This window comes from Nerophis lumbriciformis, linkage group LG23, assembly GCF_033978685.3.
Source record: "Nerophis lumbriciformis linkage group LG23, RoL_Nlum_v2.1, whole genome shotgun sequence".
In the NCBI taxonomy this organism is placed as follows: domain Eukaryota; kingdom Metazoa; phylum Chordata; class Actinopteri; order Syngnathiformes; family Syngnathidae; genus Nerophis; species Nerophis lumbriciformis.
The window spans coordinates 17,206,257-17,231,297 of record NC_084570.2 but is presented as its reverse complement, the minus strand read 5'-3'; the positions used below and the strand labels follow the sequence as shown (position 1 = coordinate 17,231,297).

At 38.6% G+C, this 25,041-nt stretch overlaps 1 protein-coding gene and 1 long non-coding RNA gene across 2 annotated transcripts in view; one reads left to right on the top strand and one right to left on the bottom strand.

Moving 5' to 3' along the window:
- slitrk6 (SLIT and NTRK-like family, member 6) overlaps positions 1-19,717 on the bottom strand; it is a 49,674-nt gene extending 29,957 nt beyond the window's left edge. The window contains exon 1 of the mRNA XM_061985003.1: positions 19,418-19,717. The gene's annotated coding sequence lies outside the window, so the exon portion shown is untranslated. The remainder of the gene's footprint in view (positions 1-19,417) is intronic.
- Positions 1-25,041, top strand: part of LOC140679780 (uncharacterized) — a 120,256-nt gene that overhangs the window by 71,344 nt on the left and 23,871 nt on the right. The gene's annotated exons all lie outside the window — the stretch shown is intronic.

Genomic DNA, 25,041 nt, shown 5'->3' with positions numbered 1-25,041 from the left:
AGAGACGCCACAGCCTGGTGAGAGCTCCTCTCATCCATGTGTGCAAAACCAAGGCATCGCTCATTGAAAAATGAGTTTGAACGAGACCACTACAAATATTAGAAAATATATTATGCAAGCTGTGACTACTTACAGACCCATAAATAACACATTTCCGCTTACACACCATTACCACTGATTTCACTCACTGTTTGCTTTAAAAGGGTATAAATTATTTGACTTCTAATTGCCAACCTAAACAATGACTCAAGAGCCAAAATTGAATATCACTCTGAATGTGGTCGGTGTGACTCCCAACAAATCTCTGCAACACAACACTGCTCATTATTACTTTGCAAAACAAGGGCACCACGAAGCATGTGATCTCCACTGATGGCGTAACACCCCTTTTTTCTGTTTATTTTGCACGCTTCACGCGCATAAATGGCCCGCCTGTTACAATGGTGCTTATTTTTATCCCCAGATGGGTCACTTTGCAGGGAAACATAACTCAATACGCAAATCTAAATGTGGAGAGTGCAGAAATGTGTGCGCATCATGGCCATTGTCATCGTCATACAGCTGTTGTCATCATGTCGCCGAAGGAAACGCAACACACTGGGAGCGCACTTTCAATTGCATGCAAGGTCACAATTATAAATGGCTTAAAACTTATTTTAAAGATCCTACTCAGCATTTGAGCGAGAGAGAAAAAAATCCCCTGGATATAATTTATTTAAGTCAGTCTTCTTTTTTTTTCCCCTCTACGTGTCATCAAGGTGATATATAGATCTCGACAGTGTGTGGGTGTTGAGCAAGTACATCTTAATTCACCAAAGTTCTCCAGCAAAAGTGGCTAAACATACATATATTGGGGTGGTCTTTTATATAAGAACTAGTGTTGTCTCGGTATTAAAATGTATTTCAGTACTTTTGTAAATAAAGGGCACCACAAAAAATTTCATTATTAGCTGTATTTTAAAGGGGAACATTATCACCAGACCTATGTAAGCGTCAATATATACCTTGATGTTGCAGAAAAAAGACCATATATTTTTTTAACCGATTTCCGAACTCTAAATGGGTGAATTTTGGCGAATTAAACGCCTTTCTATTATTCGCTCTCGGAGCGATGACGTCACAACGTGACGTCACATCGGAAAGCATCCATCCATCCATCCATCCATCCATCTTCTTCCGCTTATCCGAGGTCGGGTCGCGGGGGCAGCAGCCTAAGCAGGGAAGCCCAGACTTCCCTCTCCCCAGCCACTTCGTCCAGCTCTTCCTGTGGGACCCCGAGGCGTTCACAGGCCAGCCGGGAGACATAGTCTTCCCAACGTGTCCTGGGTCTTCCCCGCGGCCTCCTACCGGTCGGACGAGCCCTAAACACCTCCCTAGGGAGGCGTTCGGGTGGCATCCTGACCAGATGCCCGAACCACCTCATCTGGCTCCTCTCGATGTGGAGGAGCAGCGGCTTTACTTTGAGCTCCTCCCGGATGGCAGAGCTTCTCACCCTATCTCTAAGGGAGAGCCCCGCCACCCGGCGGAGGAAAGTCATTGCGGCCGCTTGTACCCGTGATCTTGTCCTTTCGGTCATAACCCAAAGCTCATGACCATAGGTGAGGATGGGAACGTAGATCGACCGGTAAATTGAGAGCTTTGCCTTCCGGCTCAGCTCCTTCTTCACCACAACGGATCAATACAGCGTCCGCATTACTGAAGACGCCGCACCGATCCGCCTGTCGATCTCACGATCCACTCTTCCCTCACTCGTGAACAAGACTCCGAGGTACTTGAACTCCTCCACTTGGGGCAAGATCTCCTCCCCAACCCGGAGATGGCACTCCACCCTTTTCCGGGCGAGAACCATGGACTCGGACTTGGAGGTGCTGATTCTCATCCCAGTCGCTTCACACTCAGCTGCGAAACGATCCAGTGAGAGCTGAAGATCCTGGCCAGATGAAGCCATCAGGACCACATCATCTGCAAAAAGCAGAGACCTAATCCTGCAGCCACCAAACCAGATCCCCTCAACGCCTTGACTGCGCCTAGAAATTCTGTCCATAAAAGTTATGAACAGAATCGGTGACAAAGGGCAGCCTTGGCGGAGTCCAACTCTCACTGGAAACGTGTCCGACTTACTACCGGCAATGCGGACCAAGCTCTGGCACTGATCATGCAGGGAGCGGACATCGGAAAGCAATCCGCTATTTTCTCACTTTCGTCGGTGTGTTGTCGGAGGGTGTAACAACACGAGCAGGGACGGATTCAAGTTGCACCAGTGGCCCAAAGATGCGAAAGTGGCAAGACATTGGACGCAATTTGTTCAAAATACGAGGCTGTGGGGAAAGCCGACGAAATGGTCAGTCGTTTGTTCCGCACACTTTACCGACGAAAGCTATGCTACGACAGAGATGGCAATAATGTTTGGATATCCTGCGACACTCAAAGCAGATGCATTTCCAACGATAAAGTCAAAGAAATCTGCGAGCGGATGAGGGTATGTCTACAGAATATATTAATTGATGAAAACTGGGCTGACTGCACTCTCAAAGTGCATGTTGTTGCCAAATGTATTTCATATGCTGTAAACCTAGTTCATAGTTGTTAGTTTCCTTTAATGCCAAACAAACACATACCAATCGTTGGTTAGAATGCGATCGCCAAATTCGTCCTCGCTTTCTCCCGTGTCACTGGCTGTCGTGTCGTTTTCGTCGGTTTCGCTTGCATACGGTTCAAACCGATATGGCTCAATAGCTTCAGTTTCTTCTTCAATTTCGTTTTCGCTACCTGCCTCCACACTACAACCATCCGTTTCAATACATGCGTAATCTGTTGAATCGCTTAAACCGCTGAAATTTGAGTCTGAATCCGAGCTAATGTCGCTATATCTTGCTGTTCTATCCGACATGTTTGTTTGTATTGGCATCACTGTGTGACGTCACAGGAAAATGGACGGGTGTATATAACGATGGTTAAAATCAGGCACTTTGACGCTTTTTTTAGGGATATTGCGTGATGGGTAAAATTTTGAAAAAAACTTTGAAAAATAAAATAAGCCACTGGGAACTGATTTTTAATGGTTTTAACCATTCTGAAATTGTGATAATGTTCCCCTTTAACAACAAATCTTAAGGTACATTAAACATATGTTTCTTATTGCAAGTTTGTCCTTAAATAAAATAGTGAACATACAAGACAACTTGTCTTTTAGTAGAAAATAAACAAACAAAGGCTCCCAATTAGTCTGCTGACGTATGTAGTAACATATTGTGTCATTTATCATTCTATTATTTTGTCAACATCATGAGGGACAAACTGTAAAAATGGATTATTAATCTACTTGTTCATTTACCGTTAATATCCGCTTATTTTCTGTTTCAACATGTTCTATCTACACTTATGTTAAAATGTAATATTCACTTATTCTTCTGTTGTTTGACACTTTACATTAGTTTTGGATGATACCACAAATTTGGGTATCAATCCGATACCAAGTCGTTACAGGATCATACATTGGTCATATTCAAAGTCCTCATGTGTCCAGGGACATATTTCCTGAGTTTATAAACATAATATACATTTTAAAACAACGACATAAGATTTTGTGATGCTCAAAAATATTGACGTGATCCTAGTAGTATTTGAATAGATACGCTATTGTACTTGGTATCATTGTAATGGCCATAGGGGTCCATCAATGTGTATATATATAATACATATTGCCAGTCACAATTAACTTGTTATGTCATCTATTTACCTAATATTATGAACTGTTACAGGCGTATTCAATAATCATGCTAATATTAAAAATGTAACTTAATAGAATGTGGGATATAAAAGGCTTCCGGTGCTATCAGACCGGGCGGAAGCGGGAATTGACGTCACACACCACCTGGAGCACCTGTCAGCCACAGCGTTTTTGCGACGGAGCCACTGCATGGAAGGATCCTAATTTTTTGACCGTTTTTGTGGACTTACCAATGGCCTGTGGAGAACTGGGACGAACAGAGACTCTTACCAGGAGGACTTTGAGTTAGATGCGCGGTACCGTGAGTACGCTGCGGCTTCCAAACATTTAATCGCTTGCCTGTACGTGCATGCCGCTATGTGCATGTCACGTACGTAACTTTGGGGAAATATATGCGCTGTATTAACTTTGGGGAGGTAAACTGCACTTTGGGCTGTGGGATTGAGTGTGTTGTGCAGGTGTTTGAGTTGTATTGGCGGGTTATATGGACGGGAGGGGGGAGGTGTTTGTTATGCGGGATTAGTTTGTGGCATATTAAATATAAGCCTGATTGTGTTGTGGCTAATAGTTGTATATGTCTTGTGTTTATTTACTGTTTTAGTCGTTCCCAGCTGAATATCAGGTCCCACCCTTGACTCCTTAATTTGCGTAGTGGCAGCGACACCCGGAGAACTTGGGTGCATTTGTTACATCATTACAGTGGATGTTAGGTGTAGATACACCAATGGCGTTTGTTTATATTGTAGCGTCCCGGAAGAGTTGGTGCTGCAGGGAATTCTGGGAATGTGTTCTGTGGTGTTTATGTTGTGCTGCGGAGCAAACATTCTCCCAAAATGTGTTTGTCAATGTTATTTCATGTGGTCTCACTACATGGCACATATTTATGACAGTGTTGGCGTTGTTCATACGGCCACCCTTAACGTGACATGTATGGCTGTTGACTAAGTATGGACTTCATTCGCATGTGTGTAGTGTGTTGAAAGTCAAGATGAACGTCTTAAAGGTTAACCATCAGACGTAGTGAAAACTTGACTTGAATGTGGCAACTGTAGACCAGTAATAGCACATCCAACGTGACGAGTCCGGGCTACTACGGTGTGTAGTGAAGCGTGTATCACTTGTCCTACGGGGATGATACTTGAATTAAATTAACTTTACTAGTTGCCATGGAGATAAGGATTAGTGATTTAGTAGTAGTTACAACACTGCTGACTGCGGATAGATATTAGTCGCTAGCTAGCTCGCCATGTCTTAAAGCACCTGTTACTGAGGGCGTGTTAGTGTTATAACTTCACCTTTATCGTTAGTTTTCGAGCCAAAATGCGTCCGTTCTCCCTTTTCTGTCTGCACACTGTCTGCTTGTAAGTACTCCGTGATTGTGCGCTGCCGAACATGCTCTTCTGCATGACACGACGTGTACCTGTACTTTTTAGAGGCAGTGTAGTACGGAATATGATTAATTAGTATCACGGTGCTATACTAATACCGGTATACCGTACAACCCTAATAAGAACATGAATGCAGAGGTACTAAAATGTGCTCAAACAAATGTGAGCTTCAAAACAATTTATCATTATAAACATTCAATGGCAGAAAATGGAACAAACATGGATTTGGTTCTCTCATTTGCTACTGTGTGCAACTGCACTGTGTTGGTGGGCTTTCATTTTAACAGCAAATATAAACATCCAAAACTCATCAGTAACGAGGGGATTCATTCGTCAAGGTTTACCTGACACATGAAACGTGACAAATTGGGGCGTGCACTAGAGGTGGGGGAAATATTAGATTTATCGATCGATAATCGATGTATTTATCGTAAATAATGTAATGTAGACCGTTTTAAAAATTTAGCTGACTGCAGTGAGCCACCTCACTGAGAGCTTGATTTTAGGGCACTTATTGTATGTTACAACATATAACATAAAAAAAATGTGATGGGAATTAATTTAAATGTTTCTTATTACAGTGTTTTTAAAAGTTGCAAGTGATAAAACCTTATTTAGTGAAACAAAAAAAAAAACTGCTTCAAATTAAATTAAATTCAAATTAAAAATGCATCAATAATCGATTTCTAATTGAATCGTTGCTCCTGAATCGTAATCGTAATCGTAATCGAATCATGAAGTGCCAAAAGATTCCCACCTCTTACCATGAATTGATTGACGTGGACGCCGACTTAAACAAGTTGAAAAACTTATTCGGGTGTTACCATTTAGTGGTCCATTGTACGGAATATGTACTGTACTGTGCAATCTGCTAATGAAAGTCTCAATCAATCAATCGTGTACTATCCACTTTAGCCACAAGATGGCAGTAGAGTGTAAAATATCTTAGGGTGCGTTTTTGTGGCAATTCCAACTTTCAACTTTAACTTTGATAGAGTGGCGCTTTCCATCATTTTCAGCAGATTGCGTTAACCCATCCCTTTTCTCTCACGGGAGAAATGGGGATCCCTTCCCTACTGTATACGGTGGTGCCTCGAGGTGCGGACGTGCAAAAAAGCTCCACTCAATCGAACTAAGTTAAAATTGTGGTGTTTTGAGAGGGCCATCCACAATGTAAATTACACCTTGGCGATAAACCGATTTAATCAATAAATTTGAGTTTTTTGGTGCAGAGGATTTTAAAAAATTAAAAAAAATTGATATTTTTTTGTCCACTTGCTCCAGCATATTTTAAAAGTTAAAGTACCACTGATAGTCACACACACTAGGTGTGGTGAAATGACCCTCTGCATTTGACCCATCCCCTTGTTCCACCCCCTGGGAGGTGAGGGGAGCAGTGAGCAGGGGCGGTAGTTTTGGTGATTTAAGTGCCAAGCAGGGAGCTAATGGGTCCCATTTTTATAGTCTTTGGTATGACTTGGTATGACCCTTATATCTTCTGGGCGATTCACACGACAAGCAAAAGACGGTTAATGCTAACAAAAACAAGATTGAGTCGTTTGAGCCAAAGAAGACAAAAGTGTCATCAGTGGTTTAGATTTGTGGCAACAGGCATGGAACAAATGATTGCACGCTGCTGAAACAGAAGAATCCCGCCTAGCGAGGGAAACGCAACTCTTTACGAGGCGAACAAGAACATAACAACAAACAAACAAACTCCAGCTAAAAAGCAGCTTACTGTGGTCCCATGTTTTATGAGAAAGGAGTGGAAAATGATCACTAAAGCAGTCGCTCTGCACGTCACTAAAGATTTGGAGTGCATACAGTGGAAAAGGCTGTGTTAAAACTCCAGACTTCACAATGATACATTTTATGTTAAGTATTTTATTCAATACTCCAAAATTGGAGTTTATTTGCATGCTACATTTTTGTTTGCAGATTTGTGCTGATATATCAGATCGGCCAATTCTTAAGGCTCCAATATTGGTATTGTATAAGTAAAAAAATTGATCGCGATATCTCTACTTCTACACTGGAGAGCAACTCCCAACGGTATCTCATTCGATCTGCAGCTCCGTCAAAAAACACCATATTCTTTTAACGTCCCTGGCTGGGGTTATCGGCTTATTCTGCTTCAACATGGTGCATAATTGCACTGCTTCACCAAGTCAGGCTCCGTCATATTTTTTGATGATTTATTTCTTATTAAACCGCTTGCTCTTCTGTAAGCTATTGGTAAGACTGGGTGTTTTTGTCGGATCTTAAGGGGTTCACTGCATACTTGCCAACCTTGAGACCTCCGAATTCGGGAGATGGGTTGGGGGGTGGGTCAGGGTAGCAGGGGGTGTATATATTTTCAATTATTTCTTATATATATATACATATAAATATATATATAAATATATATATATATATAAATATATATATATATATATATATATAAATATATATATATATGTATATATATATATATATATATATATATATATATATATATATATGTATATATATATATATATATATATATATATATATATATATATATATATATATATATATATATATATATATATATATATATACATATACATATAATCCGTTCATGAATGAGTATATCCGTTCGGCCACCATGTTCAATGAAGTCTGATCTACAAAATTTGCAGGCAGCATACCCCTTCCCCTTCGAGCTGTCCTGGATGAACTGAAATTACTTTTTTCTAATCATTTTGGAACTTTCAAGCGCACTTCTTCTTCTTACTCGTCGTCACCATGTCTCTTCTTCGTTCTTTTGCTTCGTCTCTGTTATGTTTTTGGACATTACTACTTGCCGTAGTTTTGAAGCAATGCATGATGGGAATCCGGATGTTGTGTGTCAGTGTATTAACGTGCCGGCTGGAATAAATAGCTCCGTGCCTGCCTACTTTATGAGTTATAGATAAACCTAAGGATAACGGAGGCATATATAATAGTCTCCTTTTCAGGTGAGAGAGGACGCTAAAGGCAGTGCCTTTAAGGCACACCCCCAATATTGTTGTCTGGGTGGAAATTGGGAGAATGGTTGCCCCGGGAGATTATCGGGAGGGGCACTGAAATTCGTGAGTCTCCCGGGAAAATCGGGAGGGTTGGCAAGTATGGTTCACTGAGGCATTCACTACGCCAACTAGCAACGGGGAGACTTGATACCCGAATTTCCAAATTGTCAGGAGACGGCTCGTATTCTCAAAAAACCTATATCCTGAGATGTCACTGTACTTCAAAAGAAGAGTGCAACATTCCACCTCTAGGTGCAATGTTCTACATGACGGTCTTTAATTCCCTTCAGGGTTCATCTGTTCTTCAATACTTGAATAGTTTGATTGAACAGGACAACCACAGCCAATCAGAAAACCCAGAGGGTATTGGAAATGATAGTCTTATGATGCCTCCATAAATACAGTTTGGCCCAGAAGTAAATCGACAGTGAATCGTTCTTATGACTTTGGCTCTGAAGACCACCACATTGAAGTAAAATCAATTAAGATGTTGTAGACATATGATCCAGATTTTTATTCAAGAGGAATTATAGCTAGTTCATACAATCCATTTACAGGGATTAAAACACATTTGGACATTTGACAAACTCCCGACGGATAGCATTACCGCTTAAAATAAAAATGATAGAGAAACCGTGACTGATAAATTCACTTTGAGCATTCTGGGTTTTTTTCTCTGCAGATGCTTTGCCAGGCTTTTACTTTATCTGCCTTCACTTTTTGCATTTGTTGTCTTGTAATCGTTTCGGTATTTGTATTTGTAAGCCTTGGTAGAAGTGCTTTATGGACTGTAAAACCATAGTACGCCAGGGAACTACAGAAGTTAGGCATCCTCCGTCAACAAAGTGGCTTGGTGGTCAAAAACTCACTGTGTGGAAACCTTGTATGTCTAAAACCATTCCTCTATTGTTTTAATTATTGGAGAAAATAGCTTTTAAGTTAAATCAATCAATCAAAATGGATTTATATAGCCTAGACCTTGGCAGATATTAAATAAGTAAATTAATTGAACAATAAATGAACATGAAGTTGATAACATTGCCAGCCTTCAGATCGCCATCTACATGTGTTGTTACAAGAGAGGTAACTCTTTTGCATCGGTTTCGGCAGCCACAGGCGTTTGTACTACATGCACATGAACTGTAATATTGATATACGCTGTAAAACTCCCAACCGTATTAAATTAAAATGACAGCCACACGTTGATAAAAAAAAACAAAAAACAGACCGACTAGCTAGTGTAAATGCTACGTAACGTAAAAACAAAATACGTTAACGTCTGTCCCTATTAAGAAACATCATATCCCAATCTAAACTTGTATAATAAACACATTACTCTCTAAACAACTAAGCTACAGTATTCACATTGAACATAAAGGCTATTTTGTCTGTGCACAAAGTTATCCATAAAATTTCAAGTTGATACAGACAGATTTGTTCAACAGGAAACACAACTTGCGTGATGTCACATAAACCGGAAGTGTAAACAAAGTGATCAACCAATTTGCATTTATTAAAAAAAACTGTTTACGAATCAAAACAAAATAAGATAAACACATTTAAACACACAAATTAAAATAATATGTCTCTTTTGAAGTTGAAACAATATTTATGTTTCCTTTGCCAAGAAAGTAGTTTGTCTGTCTATTTATTTTAGGTATTAAAAAAAAAATACAACTTGGTTAAAAGATTTTAGTGTGTGTATAAGTACTTTTTGAGCACATTCAACAATGCCATGCTAATAATGATAACTGATCATTTTGGTCACAATGACTTTATTTAACCATTAATGTTTGTCTGCTCTTGAATGGGATTGTGCTGAAAATCTTAATTTCCCCTTGGGGATTATTAAAGTATTTCTGATTCTGATTTCTGATTATTTAATGTTTTGGTTGTGTATATTTGAGGTTCCCCCACACCCTTCTTATCAGAGACATGTTATTGCTTTTGGTTGTGATTTCTATTCAAGTGCAACATTTTGCTAAAAGACAGTATATTTTATTTTGATTATTTGTTTTATTTAACTTGGATATATAAAAGTTAGCATTCCAAAGCAATGTTAAAATACACGAGAAACACATGTTTATTGCATTCCAAAGGGTATACTTGCATTATTATCATGCATTTTTCTTATTTTTTTAGATAGCACATGCCGAAAAAAACCTCAAAATGAATTTAAAAATAGATTGCTGATTAGGAGCCACTGAATAGGTGTACGCCTCATAATTCAATTAATCGACTAATCGCAATGATAGTCGATGACTATCTGACAATCAAAATAGTCGTTCGTTGCAGGCCTATGGGTTCCAGAATTTAGGGATTCATTTTAGTCAAATGTCTGAATATTAGCGATACTTATGAAATGGCACACATTCCTGAATGGTCAATGTTATATCTGCTTTTCAATCACATCTTTATTATTGTCAAATACCTAACCAAAATGTTGTGTGGTTGTTGTTTTTTTTAATATCAGAACTCTCTGATACGAGACACACTGAAAAATTGCCTTTCGTGAAATGCTGAAGTCAGTATCTGGCTGAGGTAAATGATTGATTTCATCGTTTCTCCTCCCTCACCGTATTTGTTTACCGAACACTTCAATGATTCATTTATGTGTCGCTCGAGCTCAGGGGTGTCAGACTCAATCGCGCAGGGGGCCGAAACTCAAAGCACGCTTTAGATCGCGGGCCGAAAAGGATTTATTGATTAATCTGGTACTTACTAAGAATGGTTTGTGCAATGTATCTTGATAATAACACTGTGGCATATGTCGCCAATTGTATACCCAAGATGTAGATGTGAACGATGAACTATGGGGAAACTGGGAGTTTGATACACAGGCTTCATAAAGCAACTAGATGAAGGCTCCAAAGCTGAAGTTGAACTGAAATCCTGGATTTTTTTTAGATTTGTTGAAGTAGAGTACACAATTCCTGAGCAAGCTGAATAGTTTGAAGTTGGAACAGTTTGAATCAGATGAAAAATGTGGGAATTGTGGAACTTTGAAGAATGTCCCATTGTATTCAATGGGAATGTCCCCAAAATTTGGGGATTTCGGGAAAAGCGGGAATTAAAAAAAAAATGGAAACAAACTTGAATGGTCCGAGTGAGTTGGTGTTGAAATTTTTCAAATCGGTCGACAAATGTTGAAGTAGTAATATGTTGAAATTAGAAATGGTATTACGGAATCGCTGGAATTTCGAGAAAAAAAAGGAATTTTTCCAGTTCAAAAAACAACTTTGTTTTTTGTCCTGATTAAGAGGAATGTTTTGACGGTGGAACAGTTCAAGTGGGTTGAAAAATGTGTGAGGAGTACTCGATAGAAAAAAGGGTGGAAATAGTGCTTTGGAAAACCGTGAATTCTGGAAAATCCTGGAATTTTTTGGAACTTGGAAAAAATGTAGTTTGAATTTCCAGAATGGTGGAATATGTTGAGCGTGGAATGGTTTGAATTGGTTGAAAAATGTGGAAATGGTGGAAGTTTGAAAAATGGGCAATTCATTTTGAATGGGAAATATGTCCCGGAAAACCTGGAATTCTGGGAAATCTGGGAATTTTTGGAATTTGTCATGGGAAAGCCCGCGATTCCCGAATAAGCTGAACAGTTTGAAGTTGGAACGGTTTGAATCGGGTGCAAAATGCGGAAGGTAGAGCGTGCCAAAATCTGGAGAAGAATAACAATTTGTTGAATAATGATAATAAATAGATGAATTTTGGTGTAAAAAAACATATGTGTGAATGCTCCAAAGCATTCACACATATGACTATATGACTATATAACTTGAAGTGAATTACGTTAACCAGTTCCGCAAGGATTTTTAAAATGCCTGAACATTGAGACAAAAGTTCTGATGTTTTGAGGCTTATTTTTTGCAATAACGTTGAATCGCCTTTTGATTTTAAGATTTTGCTATCAATGTTTTAAGTGTTTCTTGTAATCTTAACCTCAAAAAGCCCACGTTGTCAATAACAATTGAAAAACAAATACTGTATACTGTAAATACTGCACTCGTTTTATACTGACCTAATAGTAGACACTAGGGTTCTACTGGTACCAAAATATATTCAATACTTTTTGATATTTTTTTCAAAATAAAGGGGACCACGAACAAAAAAGTTCATTATTGGTTTTATTTTAACAAAACTCTTATGATACATTAAACATACATTTCTTATTTTAATCAAAAAACAATGTTGTCATTTAATAAGATCATACTTGCCAACCCTCCCGGATTTTCCGGGAGACTCCCGAAATTCCGGGAGACTCCCGAAATTCAGCTCTCCCGAAATTCAGCTCTCCCGAAAACCTCCCGGGACAAATTATCTCCCGAAAATCTCCCGAAATTCAGGCGGACCTGAGTCCGCTTTCCCACAATATAAACGGCGTGCCTGCCCAATCACGTTATAACTGTAGAATGATCGAGGGCGAGTTCTTGGTTTCTTATATGGGTTTATTGTTAGGCAGTTTCATTAACGTCCTCCCAGCGCGTTAGCAACACACAACAACAGCAGTCACATTTTCGTCTACCGTAAAGCAGTTCGTCTGCCGTAAACAGCAATGTTGTGACACTCTTAAACAGGACAATACTGCCATCTAGTGCATTTGATGAAAGCACTTTTGTGTGTGCCACACAGCAATGCATCATCAGAGAGGGTGTTCAGCATGGTTAGAAAAATAGTGACAGAGAACAGAACAAGGATGGACAATTCAAAGTATATGTGTAAATAGATGAACACTTAAATTCAAGTATTTATATATGTATATATATATATGTATATATATATATATATATATATATATATATATATATGTATATATATATATATATATATATATATATGTATATATATATATATATAAAATAAATATATATTTATAGCTAGAATTCAAAGTCAAGTATTTCTTATATATATATATATATATATATAAGAAATACTTGACTTTCTGTGAATTATAGCTATAAATATATATTTATTTCATTTTATTATATATATATATATATATATATATATATATATATATATATATATATATATATATATATATATATATATATATATATGAAATACTTGACTTGGTGAATTCTAGCTGTAAATATACTCCTCCCCTCTTAACCACGCCCCCCCCCCAACCCCCCACCTCCCGAAATCGGAGGTCTCAAGGTTGGCAAGTATGAATAAGATAGTGAGCATACTCGACAACTTCTCTTTTAGAAGTTAGTAAGCAAAAGGGCTACAAAGGCTCCGAATTTGATGTATGCACTTACATAGTGTCATTTCTCACTCTATTATTTTGTCAAAATTATGAGTGACAAGCGGTACAATATAATTTTTGAATGTATTTGTTCATTTACTGTTAATATTTGCTTACTTTCTGTTTTAATGTTCTATCTACACTTTTTGTTCAAATGTAAATAAACACTTACTCTTCTGTTGTTTGGATACTTTACATATGTTTTGGGCGATACTACGAATTTTCGTATCAATCCAATACCAAGTATTTACAGGATCATACATTGGTCATAATTAAAGTTCTTCTGTGTTTAGGGATGTATTCCTTGGGTTTATGAACAATAAAGAAATGAAAAAGGAGCCATTCAGCAGCAATATGAGGTAGAAAGCTGCACAGCTCGTGTTAGGACGTGTCAAAAGAACAACACTTCTAAAGTTCCCCTTGCTTGTTTTAGGACAGCCTTACAATGCTTAAGAATATTTGTGTTAACATACTCCAAATTGGTTATTCGTCTTAAATTTATGGTTATTTAAAGAGTACTTATTTCGGAGCATTTTTGCAGGCAGCAACCAACATGCTCAGGTCTTGAAAATGTTTGAATGTTTTTGCATTGCATCCTGAAGCACTGAGTCCTCCACATTTTTTTTTTTTCAATCTTTTTTCTGAGCTTTTTGACTCTCTCCCAAATGTCTGACAATTACACAGGCATGCGTTGCTGCAAAGCACGGCCTGTCCCGAGCAGCAGTCATCCTTCGCCCCTACCCCCCCGAGCCCCTCGGAGGTCAACAGCCAACGGTTTGCGTGCGTCCACTAAATCATCGAGTCTGACTCCTTTTGCTCGCGGGCGGAAACTAGTAGGGAGTCTGAGACGGTGTGACTTGTTGCATGCAGCGAAGCGCGGTTACATTTCAGTCACACTCGCAACCCCCACCCCCTTCCTCTGCTTGACTGTGCATAAATGCGAGAGCATTTTTGTGCCTTTTTTTATGCACACGTGCGCACTCTCATCGTCGCATGCCGACGCGCCGTGCAGTGATCCCAGGAGCCAATTACTAAGGGACTGAGGGGTCGCTTTTTCATCTGCAGTAATGGAAGTGATGGGGCTAAACCTACAGGGGTCAATGCAACCACCACGCTCTCCAACGTGCGAGAGCAAGAGAGAATCCCTCCAAAGCGACTCTAATTTAATGACACTCCTGGCATCCGCCCTTTTTCGGAATGAACTCAGCTCCTCTTGTTTTACTTCAAAGAACTAAATAAATGTAGTTCTGCTATGCTGCACATTGGTTTCTCTCCTTGGCAACCACTCTTAGGCCATCTGATAGCCAACTGTAAACTTCAAGAGGGTGTCACGCTCTGTGGCTGCGTGTTAATGAGCTTTGAGCTCAACATTATAAACCAGGTGCCCAAAGTCAGGGTGCAACGATTAGTCCACACTGTCGACAATAGGCAGGGTTTTTCCCGGTGGTACAATCCTGACCACGCGCCAGAATTTTTACGCAAAAAAATTGTCGTTTTTTTTTGTCAATTTACAGTAAGGAACACCGTAAAATGTATTGTCATTTGTATTAATTGGATGGGGACTTTGCTGTAAAATCAGAAGTCAAGCAGATATTTACCGTATTTTCCGGACTATCAGGCGCACTTAAAATATTTTTTTTTCCCTCAAAACTAATAAGAGAACTATAAGGGCAAAAACCAAAGGATTTAAATTGAGCCAATCGTTGGAAATCATTTTAATATTTAACTTATATTGTTACACACAGCCATCCTGTGGTTTTGTCTGATTGTAATCGTGAACAATAATGAAGTATTAGCATTGGTATGACCAATACTGCCTTTGTAACTACTTGGTATTACAAAACCCAAAACCAGTGAAGTAAATAAAAACAGAATACAATGATTTGCACATCCTTTTTAACCTATATTCAATTGAATACACTGCAAAGACAAGATATTTAATGTTTGAACTGAGAAACTTCTTTTTTTTTTGCAAATAATCATTAACTTAGAATTTAATGGCAGCGAGACATTGCAAAAAAGTTGGCACATGGGCATTGTTACCACTGTGTTACATGGCCTTTCCTTTTAACAACATTCAGTAAACGTTTGGGAACTAAGGAGACCAATTTTTTAAAGATTTTCAGGTGGCGGCGTCTTGGTGTTGTTGATAAATGGCTTTCGCTTTGCATAGTAGAGTTTTAACTTGCACTTACAGATGTAGTGAAGAACTGAAGTTACTGACAGTGGTTTTCTGAAGGGTTCCTGAGCCTATGTGGTGATATCCTTTACACACTGATTTCTCTTTTAAAGCAGTACCGCCTGAGGGATCAAAGGTCATGGCCTTGCCGCTTACGTGCAGTGATTTCTCCAGATTTTCTGAACCTTTTGATGATATTACGAACCGTAGATGGTGAAATCCCTAAAGTCCTGGCAATAGCTGGTTGAGAAATGTTGTTCTTAAACTGTTCAATAATTTGCTCAGGCATTTGTTCACAAAGTGGTGACCTTCGCCCCATCCTTGTTTGTGAATGACTGAGCATTTCATGGAAGCTGCTTTTATTACCAATCATGGCACCTGTTCCCAATTAGCCTGTTCACCTGTGGGATGTTCCAAATAAGTGTTTGATGAGCATTCCTCAACTTTCTCAGTCTTTTATGCCACTTGTGCCAGCTTTTTTGAAACATGCTGCAGGCATCAAATTCCAAATGAGCTAATATTTGCAAAAAATAACAAAGTGTACCAGTTCGAACGTTAAGTATCTTGTTTTTGCAGTCTATTCAATTGAATATAGGGTGAAAATCATTTGCAAATCATTGTATTCTGTTTTTATTTACGATTTACACAACATAAGCGGTAGAAAATGGATGGATGAACAACGTGCCACCTTCACTGGTTTTGGGTTTTGTAGATCGATACCCAAATTTGAAGTATTGCCCAAAACTAATATGAAATAGCCAATCAACAGAAGAAAAGGTGCTCATGACATTGTGGGATGGGTTCCTTTTCAAATTTGAACCGATACGGTACCAATACCTTTGAATCGATATCGGTACTGAACGGTACAAATTGTCTGTACTTCTGTGTGCGTTAATAAATATTGTTTTTAAAAATACAATCACATTTTTCATTGTGACATTTACAAATGAGCTGATTATGATAGCTTCTGTCCAGTTGTTACATCTTGTTTTAATATTACATTTCTGAGTCAATTTCTTTGTTGGCATTGACAATTGCAACATTACCTTGAGGCAATTTGGCTGGATGTTAAGAGCTAGGGATCTAATGATTGAACATTTTATATCAAGGTCATTTTCACCAAAATTTGCACCATTATTATAATCGCAATATTGTTAAATGTGCTCAAAAAGTACTTTACTTTTATAACACACATTAAAAGCCTTAGATTTTTTTAAATAACTAAAATAAATAGACAGACTGTTAAAAACACTATCTATATAATAATAAATGGTCATAATGAATAATGATGTTTTCGAAAAATGACAGCACAGCTTGTAGGTTTAATATGCACAGTTGAACATCTTAGTTGTGTTTATACAAGTTTATATTGAAGTACCGTATTTTTCGGACTATAAGTCGCAGTTTTTTTCATAGTTTGGCCGGGCTCCAGTGCGACTTATATATGTTTTTTCCTTCTTTATTATGCATTTTCGGCAGGTGCGACTTATACTCCGGTGCGACTTATACTCCAAAAATACAGTATGTTGTTTCTTAATGGGGAAGGACATTCAAGTTAAAGTTAAAGTACCACTGATAGTCACTCACACACTAGGTGTGGTGAAATTACCTTCTGCATTTGACCCATCCTCTTGTTCCACCCCTTGGGAGTGAGGGGAGCAGTGAGCAGCAGCGGTGGTCGCGCTCGGGAATCATTTTGGTGATTTAACCCCCAATTCCAACCCTTAATGCTGAGTGCCAAGCAGCGAGGTAATGGGTCCTATTTTTATAGTCTTTACCATCTTTGGTGTTAGTAAAGAACTATTTTTTATGAGGGATGGGTACCAAATCCAGTACTTTTTTTTGCGCTGACCAAATCCGGCCGGTTCTACATAAAATCCAACGGTGCTTTGTTACGGTACCTGGGTTGCACATGACGTCACTTCCAGTTGCAAACTCTAACTAGGGATTATAGCAGGGGTGTCAAACTCATTTTAAATCGGGGGCCACATGGAGAAAAATGTACTCCCAAGTGGGCCGGACTGATAATATCACGGCACAATAACTTAAAAATAAAGACAATTTAAGATTATTATCTTTGTTTAAAAATGTATGTTGCTGTTTTTTTACACTTACATGTTGCGGTTAATATTATTCTATCTTTATTTGTAGTTATTTATAGTTTCTGAATAAATTATGTGACAATGTTCCTCAGTCAACTCATTGGCGTTCATATTCAATCTATCAATTTTCTCTTGGTTTGCTCATTTTCCTCCACTGGTGCACTAACATCATGTGGTTTATTTTTTTACATATGTAGCATAATCTACAAAGATACAAATAATTGCTATTGTGACATCTAGTGGACACATTTAGAACAGCAGTTTCTTCCATTCAAAACTTTCGGCTCATTTTTAAACTTAGCAAATTCATCCCGCGGGCAAAATAAAAAACCTGTTCGCGGGCCTGATCCGGCCCACGGGCCATACGTTTGACACCCCTGGATTATAGCACAAAAACGGTCAAAATGATAACCGCAAGAAGACTCCTGACGGTTTGTATTACTGTTTTAAATGGGAATGATGTAAAACCTAAGATTGATAACTGCACTTTGACAAACTCCCGGACTGACTGACGCTAGCTTAAATGCTAACATGAAAACAAGAGACATAAAAACGTCATTCAGAAAACAACATACCCCAATCTAAACTTATATAAACACGTGTCTGTTTGAACAACTTTGATATTCAATTTTGCACATTAAACCTACAAGCTGTGCTCTCTTCGAATAGAAATACACGATCGGAGAAATATGAGACGTAGGTGGTGTTACGGTGCGTTCAAGGACCGCTGAAAATAGTAGGAAAACCAATGAGTGGAACGCCCCCCCAGAAATAATACAAAAAATAATAGATTCTATTTGCAAGGCACTTTTTATTTAATAAATACATCTTACAGTGCTACAGCACAAACTAATATTTAAAACAATAAAAGCTTAGCCATTCAAACAGATACAATACTACGACTTAAACAGAAGACACGCAAAATAGTGCGTCTATTTATTTCAGTTATTTTAAAAAATCTAAAGATTTCCGTGTTTGTAAAAGCACTTTTTGAGCACGTTCAACAATGTTGCAATTATGAAAACAGTGATGATTTTGTTCCTGATAACTGTGGTAATATTTTAATTTCGTTACATCCCTAACACTAACACTTGGCTATTACTCCAGCAGCACTGAGAGCAGACCTTAGTTCATGTTGCAATTGTCACTGTCATTGACTCAGACATTTCATAATAAAACAAGATATAACAACAGGACATACGTTATCATAATCAGCTATTTTGATCAGCTATGTGATTTTATTATAAAAAAAATACAAATAAAGGTAATATTTATTAACACACACAAAAGTACCAAAAACTGTATCGGTATCATTCTCAGGCACCGGGAATTGGTTCAAATGTGAAAGACAATAACAAAATGATGTCCCTTAGGAAGGACATGCTAGAAAATAATTGAGAACAACTGCTTTAAGTGAGTATGAAAACTACTTGTGGGCTCAATTACAGTACATTTTGTTTTGTGAGATGGTCAGTAGAGAGTGCCTGAAAAAAAGCCTAGTGTTGGGGCGAACAAGCAACGCCTATAAAACAAGGACCAGGGAAAAGTACAGTAGTCTCATTACAGTCAGGTAGGCTCAATGTGACCTGCCTAGTCCAAGCTCGTTTTTTTTATCACTCAATAATACAAACTGTGAACTAATCTTACGTTTTTTTGGGGTGCAAACATGAACATTTGGAAAGTTAAAAAAAATAGTGACTTTGAACAAAATGTAATGACACAGCATTCTTACCGGTGAAAAGTGGTGGGAAATAATAAGCTCATCCAAATGTCACCGCGTCGAGTCCCATCGGTGCGCGGACGCGTCTCCGCGGCGAGGGTGAACTTCACCGGCAGACGCGGTGGAACGACGTCCTCACTACTCCGGTCCCGGGACGACGAGCGACACTCCTCCCGCTACTTGTCCCTGTAATTAACGGTGGTAAAGTTGCGGTCCCGGCCCAAATATGAGTGGAACGGCTGCAAAAAGGATGCGTTTTTTTTCTCAAGCCCGCAAAAGTGATCAGGAGTGGTCGTCCTCTCGCCGCGCCGCGCGTTGTGGCGCGTTAACGAATCTGCGGACGCCTTGCCTCTGCTGCGTAATTTGCATGCGGTGGAGGTGCAATAAAAGGGACTGCGGTCAAGTTTGAAAGGGACACGCTGACACATCCGGTTTGACTTACCAAAATAAGATCATTGCTATATTTAAAGAATGGCTTCAAATTGATTTTGCTTTATATATTAAAGACACAATAGTTTTATGTTTTTTCACAGACATTTCCGATGTTATTTTTAGTCAAACAAAATACACATGTGTTAAAAAAAAAACGCAAAAAAACCTACTTCCGGCATTTGCCTTGCCGAACGTCTGGCGTTAAAATGGATTGCTGTTACACCTAAACCCCTTCCTTTGGGAGTTTTCTTAAATGACTAAAGGAGAAATCCTCAAATTGATGTGCTTTAAATAGCCTGGCTGCAGCATCACAAATGGTTGCTGTTATGCAATAGGTAGTGGGCAGGAATAATCACAGGACTAAGTGGAAGAGATGTGAGACAAAGGAATGGTTACGGTCAAAAATGTGTGATGTTGGTGGTCGGAAACTACAAGCTAGTCCGTGTCCTTTGATGCTGAGACAATCTTTGAACGAACCCACTGATGTATAACAGGGGTGTTGGGTTCAGTTCAAAAAGCTTAGAAGAGTGAAGTGAAGTGAATTATATTTATATAGCGCTTTTCTCTAGTGACTCAAAGCGCTTTACATAGTGAAAGAGACTAACATTTTTGCAGCAGATTCCTAAAACACCAGAGTCCTGTCATGTAGATCAGGGGTTCTTAACCTTTTTTACCTCGGGGGCCCAACTTTTCTACCACACTCAATTATTAACGCTGACTTAGTAATTTGCTCTTGATTTAATCATATTCAATAATTGTATCTAACCTGCTTACAGTTTACAACCTTTTCAAATAATACGAAACCATGTTTTAATCATAACGATTTGTATTTATTTGACACATAAGCCCTAGACTTAGGTCAGGCTTACAAGAAAAATAAGTATTTAGCAACTATACTGCACAAAAAAAAGGTCTCACAAAAAACTGACGAAAGATTAATTTACATACAATTATTCTGTGCTAAGATAAATAAAAAAAGAATAATGAATATGTTTTTTTAATAAACTGTCAAAAAAATTTAAGTGCAAATGAAAATACAGCTTCACCACTTAAGTTGGGGGTTAGCAACGCGCGGCTCTCGAACCACATGCGGCTCTTTAGTGCCGCCCTAGTGGCTCCCTGGAGCATTTTTTAAAAAAGACTTGAAAATGGAAAAGATGGGGGGAAAATATTCAATTTTGTTTTAGTATGTTTTTTGTTTGAGGACAAACATGACACACACCTTCCCAATTGTTAGAAAGCCCACTGTTTAATATGTTTGTGTGTATGCTTCACTGATGAGAGTATTTGGTGAACATTGTTTTGTCCTACTAATTTCGACGGTTCTTGAACTCACCATAGTGTGGACTGTGACGCGACAGTTTGTTTACATGTAAAATCTTCCACTCCTTCTTTGTCTCGTTTTGTCCACCAAAACTTTCATGCTGTGTGTGAATGCACAAAGGTGTGCTTTGTTGATGTTATTGACTTGTTGGAGTGCTAATCAGGCATATTTGGTCAATGCATGACTGAAAGCTAATTAATGCTAACATGATATTTCGGCTAGTTGTATGTACATATTGCATCATTACGCCTCATTTGTTGGTATATTTGAGATCATTTAATATCCTTTACTTATGTCCTCTTTTTATATCATTTAGTTTTGCATGCCTCATGACACATTATCTGTATGTAATATTGATGCATTTCATATAGTTTTTTGTGTGCCATGTTGTTCCAGACCACAGCAAACATTACGTAGCTTGCCAAAGATTCTAATAAATCTATTCAAAGACAGCTTGCCGTTTCCTTTAACTTGGACACAAACATCTATACCTTTGGCCACTTTTAGACAGTCATTTCCAGGAGTTATCTTACCCTCTGAGAAGTTGTACTAATGCTTTCCAATGTAGTAAAAATGTGTGGAATAAATATTACATTTCAACATTTCTGGCAACAAATATTTGCTTAAGTCATAATTTTTGAGCTTAAGAAACTTCTGTGAATTTAGTTTATTCTTCTTTCTGTTTTCGATTGTCATTACTGCCACAAGTGGTGGAAAACTGTATTACAAGTGAGTAGCAATGCAGCCCATGCGGACCAGAGCTGAGAAACAGATATTTTAGGTGGCGCTATGTTTAAGAAACTCTCATATAGATGATCGTTGACTACCGTTTTGCAGTAGGTCTTCAAAACAGCACAGCAATCCTGAGAGAGGGCTATTTTCAGAATGGTGTAACTCATAATAAATAGTAGGGATGTTCCAAACAGGGATTTATGCTGCTGATTGCGATCATCCATGAGTGAGGTCGGCCGATACCAATACCGAACATATGCATTAACTGTCAATTTTTCAATTTATTTATGGTTCGATTGACATTTTAACAATATCAACACTATATTTAAACTAGTTCCTTATTGTCTTTTATTACATACAATTCTTTGATCAAAACGATGTCCATATTACACAATAGATCAGACCTGGGCAAATAAAGGCCCGAGAGCGCTCATGCGGCCCGTTAAGCTTTTCAATCTGGCCCGCCGGATATACCCCAAAAATGTTTTTAGATCTTTAAGATGGAAACTGTAGCTTCCATTATGATGTGCAGTGATGTTTTCAAATTACCGTAAGTCTTGAACTATACAAAGTATTTCAATGGTTGGAATCTGCGCTTTTGCATGAAATACTATGGTAATCTAAGTCACAGCAGATCAGATGAGGCACCCAGAAGTGTGGGAGTGGTTTGTTTCCACAGAGCGGCCAGCCAGAAATGCTGGTGTCAGGGACAGACGCGGAAGGAGATTTCTACAACAAAGTTCTGCAAGAAAAATTATATTATATCGGATTGTAGGTGGGGTTTTTTACCTTTCGGATTCATATTTTGCCGTGTTTGTTGTGTTTCGCTTGATTGTAAATAATGTCGATCGAGAGGGGGTGTGACGTTCATATGTTGTCAATATTCAGTGTTTTATTGTTCATAGTTAATATGGTAAATCCCACATTATTGTCATGTACTTTCTGGGTATCTCATTCAGTAGAAAATTAATAATTTCATTTCGTGTTTTAAGGCGGTCTGTCATAACTTAGCATTCAATCAGACAATGTGAGTTTTTGTATTAGTGTTCCTAAAAATAGGACCCAAACACACACATATTGTACCGCAGATTGTTACAGCTTGTGTGTGTGTGTGTGTGTGTGTGTGTGTGTGTGTGTGTGTGTTCTTGTATTTATACCCTTCTTGAGACATCAACAAGGAAAAGTACCTTCCATATGAGGACCGGTGAACAAGTTAGGAGTGAAATCATGGTCCCAATACGGAAAACCATTGCATTGAATAGAGAATGTCTCATTTGCACCCCTGGTGGTGAAATCTATCAAAATTAGGGTGGTCCCAAAAAGGAGGGGTTTTTCAAATTGACTGTGTGTCGGTTTTAAAAGTGCTCCCTCTCTGGTCAACATATGAAATAACAAGTTTGTGTAAAAATTTGAAGTGCTCTCCCTCTGGCCAACATATGTAATAACAATTATGTGTAAGAAATTCAAATGCACCCCCTTTGGCCCAAATTAATTTAAAAAATTAAACATGTATATAGAGACATACTGTAATAACTTGAAGTAAATAATGAAGATTAAAAACCAATTACAAACAAAAAATTCCCCCAAAAATAATGAACTAAAAGGCTTACCTTTTTTATATTTGTATAGTATGTATATATTATTAATGTTGTAAATACAAATCTTTATATATCTAGAAAGGGTGGTCTTAAAGAGGTAGGCATTGGCCGATGTGTCCAACCTGTTATGTGGTGTGGCCCAGGGTTCTGTTCTGGGGCCTGTTTTATTTTTGTTGTATCTGATGCCGCTTGGGAGGTTGATCAGTAGTTTTCAAAAGGTTTCTTATCATTTCTATGCAGATGATATTCAATGATTCAGAGATTTCACTTTTTTTTGAGTTCTTGGAGTGCGTATCCTTTATTAAAAACTGGTTGTCCTCAAATTTCCTCCAGATAAATTCAAACAAAACGGAAACTGATAATTGCTCCCGATAAAAAGATCCCCCTGATCAAGAACTCCCATGGTGCTCTGTGTACATCTGTTAAAAGCAGCCTCAGAAACCTTGGGGTTGTGTTTGATCAGTCCATATCTTTGGAGGGTCCCTGTCGTCAACTGACCAAAAATTGTTTTTATCATCTCAGAAATATTCCTAAAGTGAGAAATTTGTTGTCAAAATTGGATCTCGAAATGATCATTCACGCGTTCTTGCAATTCTCTTTTCACTCTTTTCAACAAGTCAACGCTAAAGAGACTTCAGACTGTACAAAATGCGGCTGCCAGACTTTTGACCGGTGCACCCAGAACAGCCCATATTACCCCAATTTTATCCAGCCTCTTCATTGGCTTCCAGTTAAATTCCGCATTGAGCTTAAGATTTTAGTCCTGACATTCCGTGCGTTGCATGGTGGGGCCCCTCAGTACATCACTGACTTGTTGTGCCCCTACTTTTCAGGGCGCAGTCTACGGTCTTCAGGCCAGGGTCTTCTAAAGATCCCAAAAACTCGTTTTAAAACCCGTGGAGACCTGGCATTCCAGGCTATAGCTCCCAGACTCTGGAACAATTTGCACCAGTCTCTCCGTGATCTTGACTGTGTTGAAACTTTTAAGAAACATTTGAAAACTTCTATTTTCAGTAAAGCTTTTAGTTAATGCACCTTTTAAAGGGGAACATTATCACCAGACCTATGTAAGCGTCAATATATACCTTGATGTTGCAGAAAAAAGACCATATATTTTTTTAACCGATTTTAGAACTCTAAATGGGTGAATTTTGGCAAATTAAACGCCTTTCTAATATTCGCTCTCGGAGCGATGACGTCACAACGTGGCGTCACATCGGGAAGCAATCCGCCATTTTCTCAAACACCGAGTCAAATCAGCTCTGTTATTTTCCGTTTTTTCGACTGTTTTCCGTACCTTAGAGACATCATGCCTCGTCGGTGTGTTGTCGGAGGGTGTAACAACACGAACAGGGACGGATTCAAGTTGCGCCAGTGGCCCAAAGATGCGAAAGTGGCAAGAAATTGGACGTTTGTTCCGCACACTTTACCGACGAAAGCTATGCTACGACAGAGATGGCAAGAATGTGTGGATATCCTGCGACACTCAAAGCAGATGCATTTCCAACGATAAAGTCAAAGAAATCTGCCGCCAGACCCCCATTGAATCT